We start from the raw sequence: 9634 nt of genomic DNA, 5'->3' as shown, positions 1-9634 counted from the left end.
GATTAACATCTGAAAATCTTGCTCTTAGAAACAGAAATGACTATTTAGAAAAGGAGTTAGTTTTTCTTCATCAAACTCCGAAAGAAAGAGATGATTCTGTGTATGTTAAGAATGAATTGCTAAAACTGAATGAATCTCTAAAAATTGATTTAGAAAAGGAAAGAGAGATAATCTAAACCAAACTTTACCGAGAAAGCTGAAAAGCCTAAATTTAATCCTGTTAAGTTTGTAGCAAAAACTGTAAAGTCTGATTCTGAAAAGATGAAAGATTCTAAGACAAAAGTCAAAGAAAAGTCAACTTCTGACAAATTAAAACAGGACAAACCAGCTTCAGTAAACATAGGTTTGATGACAAAGAAGCAGCTTACGCATAAGCTGAAAGAGATTAGAAATGTGAACAAGGTCAAGGAAGCTAGGAAAAATATGAATGGAAAGGAAGGTGTGAATAAAAGCAATAATTATATGCCTGTTCGTAATGCTCCTAGAAAGAAATGCTATAACTGTGGAAACTCTAACCATCTTGCTTCTTTTTGCAGGAAGAATAAGGATATAAACTCTTTACCTCCTAGATCAGGAGTTAAGAGTAAGTCTGTTAGGTTTAAACCACAAAATCCTTATTTTAATTGTGGTAGTTTATGACATTCCATTTATACTTGTAAGGAATATCATAGTTTGTACTATGATTATTATCAAATAAAACCTTCTTTAAAGAAAGTTAGCATTATTCCTTCTATTGTAAAGTCTGATGCAAAGTCTGATATAAAGTATGATAAACAGCATGTTAGCATAAACTCTGAAATTAAATCGGCTGCAAATGCTAACAAATTTAAAAAGGCCAAAGGATCCAAGCAAGTCTGGGTCCTTTAAACTAACCAATAGTGGTCTTTGTGATTGCAGGGCAACACAAAAAACATCCTAGTTCTGGACAGTGGATGTTCAAGACATATGACTGGAAATAAAGCCCCGCTATCAGACTTTGTGGAGAAAGATGGCCCAGGAGTTTCTTATGGAGATGGCAACATGGGAAAAACTCTGGGATATGGCAATATCAATCTTGGGAATGTCATCATTGGAACAGTAGCTCTTGTCTCATGACTTAAACACAATCTGCTGATTGTGAGTCAAATCTGTGACAGAGGTTATCATGTGGATTTCTTTAAAGAACACTGTGAAGTTGTAAGCAATTCAACAGGCAAAGTAGTTCTGAAAGGTTACAGGCATGGTAACTGATAGGGATAAATAAGTCCTGATTTTATAATTAATGAGCTGATAGGCCCAATAATAAGATGTATAATATTCAGACCAGAAAGGTTAAGCCTGATGGACCAGATCAGGTCTGGTGGAATAAAAAAGGCCCAAAAGCCCTGATTATTAATTAATTTCGTAATTAATTAATAAGGGAAAAATCAGATGTTGAAAAGAGTCCCGATAAGGATATAAATCCTTGGAGATTAGCCTCAAGGGGACCTAAAAGGATAAGGAATCAGTTTCCTACTATCTAGGACTCCAAAGTCCATTCTAATTATGAGACTTGCCCACCAAGTCTCCTATACCAAGTCCAATTCCAGGACTCCCACATCTATATAAGGGGCCTCACCCCACAAATCAGAACTACGTTTTTTGGCTTGATTCTCTAATTCACAGAGATACGTAGGCATCTCGTAAAGGCAGATTGAGCCACGAAGCACGAGAGCAGCCATTAAAGGCCTTGAGCTCTCGAATCTTAGTAGTAAATACAGCAAATAATAACCTTAGTTTTTTATCCACAACATTTGGCACCGTCTGTGGGAAGAGCAACAACAACCATGGTGAGAACACGGAGAACAATTGGAGCTCTAGAGGAAGGAACACCATCAGAGACAACCCAGGTGATTTCATCAACTGTGGAGGTTCCTCCCCATTCAACCTACTCAGGGGGAAGCCCAGACAGGGGCAACTCAACCTCAGCCACAAGGGACAACTCCCCCGACTATTCAAGGTACGAATCCTCAAGTTCAACAAGTACATATACCTGTGAATTCTCGACCCGTTGGGTATGAATATTCAACTATTGTTACTACTAACCCCCTTATGGGATGCCCCTTCACCCTGAGGTTGGAGGAAGCGGATATGCTGGGTGAAGCGAAGCACGAGGGCGGTCGCCCCCCTATATACGAGGTTTGGATCCTATCCCTGAGGATCGGGAATTTTCTGGTCCATACACTGAGAGAGACTCCGAATCTTCGGATGATGAAGTGGCCCCGAGAAGGAGGCGTCCTGGAAAAGAGCCAATGGCCGATGGAAGGCAACTCCCCCAAAGCACCCCAGGGGCAAATCCCCAAGAAGTGCAGGAAAAGATCAGGGCTCATGAGGCTGAAATCCAAAGGCTGAGGCGTGATTTGGAGGCTCACCAAGCCACCAGACCCCACATACCTCCTAGGGGGAGAAATCCTCCTCCGATCATAGACCTGGATGGTCCGGTAAGAAGAAGGGCTGCTATCCCAAGAACTGATCCAAGCAATCTCCTTCCCCTTGGAGATCCTGATGATCCAACTCCACCCTTCATAGAAGAGATAATGAATGCCCATATCTCAAGGAAATTCAAGATGCCCACTATCAAAGCCTATGATGGCATGGGAGACCCCGCTAATCATGTTAGGACATTCTCTAATGCACTGCTGCTGCAACCCGTGAACGATGCTATAAAATGTCGGGCCTTCCCTCAAACCCTGTCGGGTATGGCTCAAAGATGGTACAGTCGCCTACCCCCAAATTCTATTGGATCATTCAGAGAATTAAGTCAGGCTTTTATTAAGCAATTCATCAGTGGAAGAGTCCATGAGAAAAGTTCAGCATCTCTTATGAGTCTTGTGCAGGGAGCTAAGGAATCCTTAAGAGATTACCTGAATCGTTTTACAAAGGAGGCTTTAAAAGTCCCAGACCTTGATGATAAGGTAGCCATGATAGCACTGCAACAAGGAACTAGGGATGAGTTTTTCAAGATGTCTTTGGCCAAACGACCCCCTGAGAGCATGTTGCAGCTCCAAGAGAGGGCAGGGAAGTATATCAAGGTTGAAGAAAGTATGAGGAAGACCGTAGTAAGTAATGAGCCCACTGGAGGCAAGAAACGAAAAACCGATTTGGAGTATATCGCTAAGGACAAATATCCTAGAACCGAACAAAACCCTGATTCAACCCCCAAGAAGGGAGGACCTGGGAAAAAGTTCACTGAATACGCTAAGCTGAATGCTCCCAGAAGTCAGATTTTGATGGAGATTGAGAAAGACAGAGATATTCGCTGGCCTAAGCCCTTGAAGGCTGATCCCGCCAAGCTAGATAAGGGCAAGTATTGCAGGTTTCACAAAGATGTTGGCCATGACACCGATGAGGGTAGGCAATTGAAAGATGAAATTGAGTTTTTGATTCGAAAAGGAAGATTGAACAAGTATACTGGAGAAGGAGGGGACAGAAATAATAATGGAAGGAAGAACTTTGAAGATCGTAGGAGGGACCAAGACGATCAGGGGCGAAACCCCCAGCCTAGAGGACCAGTTATAAACACCATTTCTGGAGGGCCGAGACCTCGAGGGCCTGTGATAAACACGATCTTTGGAGGTCCAACTGCTGCTGGATTGTCCAAAAATTCCAGAAAGGCATATACTAGAGAGGTTATGCATATTGTTGGAGAAGCTCCGAAGAGGGCCAGGACAGAAGTAACATTGGCTTTTGATGATTCCGACCTAGAGGGTGTGAAGTTTCCCCATGACGACCCGCTGGTCATAACACCAATAATAGGAAATAGCCCGGTTAAGAGGGTCCTTGTGGATAATGGTGCTTCTGTGGATATCTTGCTCCACGACACCTTTCTAAGGATGGGGTATAACGACTCCCAGTTAACACCAACCGACATGCCGATATATGGATTTGCTGGAGTAGAATGTCCTGTGGAAGGGATAATCAAGTTGCCAACCACCATAGGTACGGAGCCAAGGCAAGCAACACAGATGCTGGATTTCATGGTGGTAAAGGCTAGTTCAACTTATAATGCTATCATGGGGAGGACAGGGATACATGCCTTCAAGGCAGTCCCCTCTTCCTACCATTCAGTCATGAAGTTTCCCACCCGAAATGGGATTGGAGAAGAGAGAGGAGATCAAAAAATGGCTAGAAGCTGTTATGTGGCCTCTTTGAGGGCGGACAGAGTTGGGGGACAAGTTCTTCCTATTGAAGATATGGATGTTCGAGAAAATGACGAGAAGAGAGGAAAGCCAGCTGAAGACCTGGTTTTGGTCCCTTTAGACCCCAAGGATCCTGAGAGGAAGACTTTCATTGGAGCCACATTAGAGGAGCCCTTTAGAGGGAAGTTGGTGAAATTTTTGCAAGAAAATAGTGATGTGTTTGCATGGTCAGCAGCTGATATGCCAGGCATAGACCCGGAGTTAATTACTCACAAGCTAAACGTGGATCCAAGCCGGAAGACAGTGAAACAAAAGAAAAGAAATTTTGCCCCGGAAAGACAAGAGGCTATAAAACAGGAAGTAGAAAAGCTCTTAGAGGCTGGTTTCATAGAGGAGATCCAATTTCCGGAGTGGTTAGCCAACCCTGTAATGGTGAAGAAGGCTAATGGAAAGTGGAGGATGTGTATAGACTTCACTGATCTGAATGATGCATGCCCCAAAGACTGTTTTCCGCTGCCTAGGATTGATACTTTGATTGATGCCACTGCTGGACATGAGATGCTGAGTTTCATGGATGGATTTAGCGGATACAACCAGATCAAAATGCATAAGGATGACATTCCAAAGGTATCATTTATCACTGACTTTGGTGTTTATTGTTATCTTGTTATGGCGTTTGGTCTCAAGAATGCAGGAGCCACCTATCAAAGGTTGGTAAACAAAATTTTTAAGGATCTTATTGGTAAGACTATGGAAGTCTATGTTGATGACATGTTAGTCAAGAGTCTAGTAAAGACCGATCACATAACCCATTTGAGGGAAGCTTTTGAGGTCCTGAGGTACCACAAGATGATGTTGAATCCTGCGAAGTGTGCTTTCGGAGTAGGATCTGGAAAATTCTTGGGATTGATGGTCTCAAAGAGGGGAATTGAGGCTAACCCCGATAAAATAAAGGCAATCCTGGACATGGAACCCCCAAAAACTGTCAAGGATGTTCAGAAGCTCACGGGAAGGGTTGCTGCGCTAGGACGATTCATCTCCAAGTCAGGAGACAAGTGCTTATCATTCTTCAAGTCACTAAAGAACATCAAAGACTTTGTATGGAGTGAGGAAAATCAGAAGGCATTTGAAGAGTTAAAGAAGTACATGGGCCAGGCCCCGTTGTTGGCCAAGCCAGTTCTGAATGAAGTTTTATTTCTGTACTTGGCTGTTTCAGAGAGCGCCTTGAGCGCGGTGTTGGTTAAGGAGGAACTGAAAGTCCAGAAACCCGTATACTATGTCAGCAAAATTTTGCATGGTGCTGAGTTGAATTATTCAACTATTGAGAAATTCGCTCTAGCCTTGGTAATAGCTTCGAGAAAGCTGCGTCCTTATTTTCAGGCTCACCAGATTGAGGTGCTAACGAATCAGCCCCTGAGAAACATCATTCACAGTCCCAAGGCAAGTGGGAGATTGATTAAGTGGGCAATAGAGCTGGGAGAGTTCGATCTCAAGTATAAGCCACGTATGGAGATAAAAGCCCAGGCACTAGCTGACTTCGTGGTGGAATGTACCATACCCAACCAAGAAGTCGGGGGGCAGGAAGATACCATACCTCAAGACAAGGGAGTTGATAATGAAAGCAAAGAGAAGGATGATAAAGAGTATTGGGTTCTCTATTTTGATGGAGCATCAAAAACAAACTCCAGTGGAGCAGGATTGGTTTTGCAAAGCCCTGATGGGTTCTTAATTGAGTATGCTATGAAGCTAGACTTCCCAACCACAAATAATGAGGCAGAATATGAAGCCCTGATAGCTGGCCTTGGTCTAGCTGGGACACTTAGAGTCAAAAATTTAAAGGTCCGTGGAGATTCGAAGCTGATCATATCCCAGGTAAAGGGAGAATTTGAGGCAAGGGATGATACGATGGCTAAGTATGTCCGCCTAGTAAGAGCTGTGATGACCCAATTTAATGAATGTCATGTTGAACACATTCCAAGGGAAGAAAATGTTAAGGCGGATGCGCTATCAAAGTTTGCTTCATCTGAGATAGAAGAAAGTTCAGGAAGTGTATACTTCCGTGTTTTAAAGACGCGAAGCATAGATGTTAAGCTTGTGGCTCCCATAGGCCTGGGGACGTCATGGATCGATCCCATTAAGGCTCACATTCAAACCGGATGGTTGCCAAGCGATGCAACTGAAGCACGAAAGTTAACTGTTCGAGCATTAAGGTACTCTTTGATAGATGGGATTCTGTATAAAAGATCTTTCGTGGTTCCTTACTTAAGGTGTCTCAGGCCCGATGAGGCACGCTTGGCTCTTGAGGAAGTGCATGAAGGTATTTGTGGACAACACTTGGGGGGCAGGGCCTTAGCTCATAAGATAACCCGTTTAGGCTTCTATTGGCCAGAAATGATGGCTGATGCTAAAGAATATGTGAAGAAGTGTGATCGCTGTCAGAAGCATGCACCAGTTGTTAGACAACCCCCCGAGATGCTGACCTCTATCAACTCGCCTATTCCCTTTGTAATGTGGGGGATGGATATTCTAGGGCCTTTTCCTATGGCCACGGCACAAAGGAAGTTTCTGATTGTAGCCATTGATTATTTCACCAAGTGGATCGAAGCCAAACCTTTGGCCAAAATCACAACTAAGCAAGTTGCACAATTCCTGTGGGAAAATATCATGTGCCGATATGGAATTCCCCGTATCCTCGTCACTGACAATGGAACACAATTCAACAATGAGGAATTCAAGAAGTATTGCGAAGAAAATGAAATTGAGTTGCGGTTCACCTCTGTGGCTCACCCGCAAGCCAATGGGCAAGCGGAGGTAGCAAATCGGATAATCCTGGATGGACTAAAGAAGAGGATCGAAAAGTCGAGAAATAATTGGGTGGATGAGATACTTCCCATATTATGGGCCTATAGGACTACTTGTAGAGTCACGACAGATGCAACTCCTTTCATGTTGGCATATGGGGCGGAAGCAGTAGTTCTCGTGGAGATATCACATTCCTCTCCAAGGATTCAGGCTTTCGATGAGAAAGAAAATGAGGAAGGGCAGAGATTAGCCCTGGATTTAATTGATGAAGTGCGAGATAAAGCACATGCAAAGATAGTAGAATATCAGAAAAAAGCTTCATTCTACTACAACCTAAGGGTTAAAGAAAGGTTTTTTAAACAAGGCGATCTAGTCTTGAGGAAGATAGAAGCATCTGGTGTAGGACAAAAAGGGAAGCTTGCCCCAAATTGGGAAGGGCCGTACAGAGTCAAGAGTGTTCAAGGTAGAGGAACCTACAAGCTCGAGACTATGGATGGTTTTGAAGTCCCGAGGACCTGGCACGCACAAAACCTGAAGGTTTACTACGTGTAAGATAGGCGAAGTACGATTCTCACTTGTCATTGTGACAAGTAGGTTTAAAAGCACCTGGAAGCTTTGCTTGCGTAGGATTTTATATTCCAGTAGAATTTACATTGTCTAGTTATTATTGATTAGGGTCGAACCCATGCTATGTAAGGTTTTGAAAAACTAGACTTCATATTAAAGAGTTTGAAATTATTTCAATCCAAGGATATTTAAGGCTCAAATGCATATTAAACAGAAAGAGGCAAGAAAAGCAACATATAAAATATAAGCCCCGAAGGGTAATAAGTTTTGAATACAATTAAGTCAATACAATAAAACAAGCCATGCAGGGCTGAAAAAGCTCTAAGGAGCTGAGGTGCCCTCGGCGTCCATATCATCATCCTCTCCGCTCTCGCTAGATGTCTCCGTCGTCTCGGAGGAGGAGGAAGAGCTGTCGTCCTCAGCAGGTCTGGAAGAAGACTCGGGAGGAGGAAGGAGTGGATCCTGAGGAACATGATCCGAGACAACTACTCGGGTACGAAACCTCTGTAGCAAAGCCTCGTCATCAGGGCAGATATAGTCCGCCGGGTTAATGTCAGGACAAGCCTCGTTCACGGTCCCAAGGGCCGTGTCCCAACCAATCCTAAAAAACCCGGGAAAGACTGAATCATCCCTAATCCTCATGGATTGGGCAAACTCCTCCGAGTCCAGATAGTTGTCTATAGCTTTATCCTTCTCCGCCCGAAGTACCACCAGCTCGGCGTTAGACTCTCCGAGTTCTTCCTCTTTGCGCTTGAGCTTCTTGTCCAGGGTAGCATACTTCTTCTGTTGCCTCCTGAGGGCATTATCGGCCTTATCAGAAGCCCGCTTCCACGATTCGGCTTGCCTCACAGCGCCTTGAAAGTAGGCGTTAGACTGGAACAAAGCAATTAACAAAGTATAAGGCAAGAAAATGCTACAAGAATGAAAAATAAGTTCAAAAAAGAGAAGGCATACCGAAGCCAGAGACTGAGCTCCCATGAGCTTAATCCTCTCAAGATCAGGGGTGGCCACCACATCAGTAAAATCCTTGGGAGTCACGCTATGGTAAGACCAATCCCAAGCATGTTTCGTGGAACCAACTACGGTGTCCCCTCGGCGGAATCCCCAGAGAGGCTGAAAGGCGCCTGTGGCAGCAGCAGTAGGGGCAGCAGCAGTGATAGGAGCACCATGGCCTCCAGCTCCTTCAGTTGAAGCCTCCCCTATAGGCTCTTTGTGCTTCTTCAAAAAGATAGGCTCCGTGGCCTTTCCCCGGGTATCTAGGCCTGCGAGCCGAGCTTTCTTCATCCTAGCTGTTTCCTCAACCAAAGGAACATTGTCCTCGTTAATCTCCTTAGCAGCTGAAACAAAGCAAAGGACAAAATAAGTGATGTTAATAATGCATGAAATGAAATAAAATTGAGAAGGGAAGAAAAATACCCTGTTGAGAAACAGAGGATAGTCCCACATGAATCAGGGAAAACTCCTCTAAGAGAGTCCAGCTGGTGGTGGTGCCATCATCCTGAGTAAGCCCATTATAAATAATAGTTTCTTCAGGAGTTAAGTGAATGGATTTGAGGCTACCATCACTGACCTTCCCAAAGGAAGATCGAAAAAGTGTGCCCCAGTCACCATTCTCCCAACGTAACCCAACGAAACTATTCCTCCAATTTTGATTATTATCAGGAATAGAGGCGCTGTTAAAGATATGTTTGCTTTTGGGCCTTTGCTTGACATAGACCCAACCACAGATATTGGAAGAACTATTATAACACTGAAAGACCTTCCTAAAAACGGCTACAGAAAGAGGAAAACCCTCCCTAAGACAACAAACCATAAAACATAGAATATTCCTCCAGGCATTTGAAGGAAGCTGACACGGATTAATTTGTAGATCAGCCAAAAGATGAGGAATAAAGGGGTGAAAAGGAAACCTAAGCCCAGCATTAAGGGCATCTGTGTAAATGAAGAGAGTATCGGGTCTCCAGTGGCAAGTACGATCACCACCAGAGACTGGAACTAATCTAAGAGGAGGAAGGACGTTATAACGAGCATTTAGTTTATTGAAATCTATGTTGTGCCAAGTATTACAATGATTAAAAGAGTCGAGATGTGCAGTGGAGGGATATTCA

Source organism: Apium graveolens, unplaced genomic scaffold, assembly GCF_009905375.1.
Source record: "Apium graveolens cultivar Ventura unplaced genomic scaffold, ASM990537v1 ctg5217, whole genome shotgun sequence".
Taxonomy (NCBI): domain Eukaryota; kingdom Viridiplantae; phylum Streptophyta; class Magnoliopsida; order Apiales; family Apiaceae; genus Apium; species Apium graveolens.
This window is presented reverse-complemented; position numbering follows the sequence as displayed.